The following is a 2,806-nucleotide window of genomic DNA, read 5'->3' on the forward strand; positions in this document are numbered from 1 at the left end:
ATTGTGCCGGGACTCATCAGTGGACTGCACACGCACTCAGTAATAAAATCTACCTTGCTCGCACTATATTAGAGGTTCCTAGCTAATAATACTTGCAAGTATGATCCAGTGTGACTTCTTTGATTTTGATTGGTCATGCAGAAAATCTGACCGGCCATTAGGCACCTCGATGCTCTTCAACAGAGATGTAGAAAAGATTGTTCTTGTCTCGGTCTCTTATACTTGCAAATAGGAGTAATCTAGGTATTATATCAAGCTATATGTGACAGGGCCTAGGAAAACACCCCTTAACGCGGGTATACCCGAGTTTATTTTTATTGTTGAATCGGATAAAGCGTTTTCTAAGCTTCAAAATGATACCAAGATCGACCTCCTAGCTATTTTCTATCCGGAGATATGTTCGAGGGAACGCTACAAAGGTATTGCAACGTCCTCTTGAGTAAAACGCTCAAACGTCATGAATAATTGAAGTTCAATTATTGCCCGGAAGGCAATTCCGTATACTCGTAAAGCTTCGTAAAAGATGTTCTGGAGAAGACAAGTTAGTTAGATGAAGGCTAGGCGTTCTAGGACTCTCTAGCTAGCTAGTATAGCTATGTAGCTGGATTGCTTGGCACCTAGGAAGGATCTTCGAAGAAATAAAGAGGCAAAGACTCCCGTCGCTCGAATGGTAAGCTCTCATGTCTTGTTATAAGCTTGTACTTATTATCTGTGTAATGTATCAGTCTTATAAAAGATCCCTCACTTGTATGGAGCCTACAGAAAGTGTCTCTGTCCTTCATACAGCTTAAAGGAAGCCTAAGTGATCTATAATATAAGTGATCTATTATAGGTAGTCTTTCACTTAGTATTCGTCCGTATTGATCTAAGGCTTGATCCAACTTATTAGTAGCCTTATAAGAAGATTTCCTCCTTTAATTTAGTACTGGTATCACTGCCATTGTGCTTAGTAGTAACAGGCCTGATGGGATGGGTGATCACATCATGGAGGGCCCAGGAAACTGCGTAGAATTGTCGTGTAACATTTATATTGATGGTTCCCCCAGGTGGTGGTAAGTGTCAGAGGCCTGAGAAACGCTTGTCTATGGGCTAGAATGTAAGTGACATTGATATTGTGTCTATCTTAACTTACTACTTATCTGTAGGTTGTTATGGAGTGTTTATGAGGATAAGTGGCACGGGATACGTACATCTAAAGAAACAAGAGTGGATCTACGCCAAGCTAGCTAGCTAGATAGCTGCTCTTTCTAATCTATTTCTGTTGCTAAATTATGTTTGTTAAGAAGTGGAGCTATATTATACCTGGCTCCTCTTGATGATTGTAAGTACTGGGCTGATGAAATAGTCCTTACAAGTTGTCCTCTTTTATTTGTTAAAAATAATTAACAATAATAGGGAAATTCCCAGGGAATTTCCCCCTCACGTAGACAGTAAATTTCATTATAAAAAATGAACGTTCGGTGAGTTTCTTCAACGTCCGCGCTTGACCTGTTTAAAGCTTTGTAGAGACCCAAATTTTTACAGGTAGGTAGAGGAAGGGTTGAAGTTAGCACCTGTGAAAAAAAAATTTTTTGCCCATGTTTTTTATTTCTACTAAATTGGCTTATAGCTTAATTTAATTAGTGCCGCGTTAAGGGGGGTTTTCCTAGGCCCTCTAACCAGCTTACACAATAAACTGCTAAACGGCAACTACTCACTGACAAATGTATCACTTCCTGGTGGGCGTATTCTCGAGGCAAAATAGCCTATGCAGGAACTTCCACTCAAAAGTGGGGGTGGGCGTAATCTCGGTAGAGCACGGTATGTGTACTTGTGTAAACTGTGGTAACCGCTAATTAAGGGTGTAGAGCAGCATGCTCCACAGCCAACTGCCAAAATGTGCACTGACTCTGATGCGTTGCCTTATCGGTTTTCACAGTTTACACAATTACACATTGTAGTGACGCAGCAGAGGCCTAATCTCATCTCCAGAGGCAGTTGCATACTCTTGGTAATACACTCTTGCCTACACCTACAAGAGCAAATACGTACATGTACATTTAGCATCATACCAATCGGCCTGATACAAAAGAAAAGCATGTACATGTACGTACGCAATGGTGTCCAATTGACGGGCTAATGCATGTACATAGTTCGTAACTATCTTTGACTGCCAAAAAAGGCTGGCATTCCTTTAAAATAAAGCACGTACGTTTGCCCAGCTGTCCGGTAAGAGCTGATGCTGGCGATGGGTCCCAGTGGCCATCAAACTGGAGAAAGATGCTAGGCTTGCTCCTGTGTCTCTGGCCCTGTGCACACTCCTCACTGTCTACAATGAACTCAGTCTGTGAACCAGAAGAAAACACCGATAATTTCTCAGCATTTAGAGGGAGGTAGATACGTAACTACTGAAGCCTCTCAAAAAGAGAGCCAGTGTTTTCTTGGCTTGCTAGAGGTGGAACAGTAACATCACGCAGTTCACACTATCTGCAGTGGAGTTACCTGGCAGCAGTCTCCAGTAAGTCCAGCTTCACGTCTTCCTTCTCTCAGTCTGTAGGGGTACATGTCTATATAGGTTTGATCATAGGTGACAGGCTCTAGGAAAACCAGACTATTGGAGCAGACTAAAATTTTGGTGATTAATGTACCAAGTGATAGAGCAGAGCATTGCCTACACAACGATATGCTTAGTGTTCACATACCTAGTTTCATACCCGAGCTAGTTTCATACCCGAGTTATGCGCGTTGGAAACTCGAAGCCGTAAAATGTAGTATCGAGAAAAACGGCTCTCAAAGATTGCTTAATTAGGAAAAATAAGGTAATAGC

General features: G+C 41.7%; 1 long non-coding RNA gene across 1 annotated transcript; it reads left to right on the plus strand.

Annotated features, from left to right (window-relative positions):
• The first annotated feature begins 475 nt into the window (after positions 1–475).
• Positions 476–1,624, plus strand: LOC135339074 (uncharacterized). The gene is made up of 3 exons (XR_010395833.1): positions 476–670; positions 1,047–1,096; positions 1,146–1,624. It is a non-coding gene; the product is annotated as an uncharacterized LOC135339074 (long non-coding RNA).
• Positions 1,625–2,806: the final 1,182 nt, after the last annotated feature.

This window comes from Halichondria panicea, chromosome 7 (genome assembly GCF_963675165.1).
Source record: "Halichondria panicea chromosome 7, odHalPani1.1, whole genome shotgun sequence".
In the NCBI taxonomy this organism is placed as follows: Eukaryota; Metazoa; Porifera; class Demospongiae; order Suberitida; family Halichondriidae; genus Halichondria; species Halichondria panicea.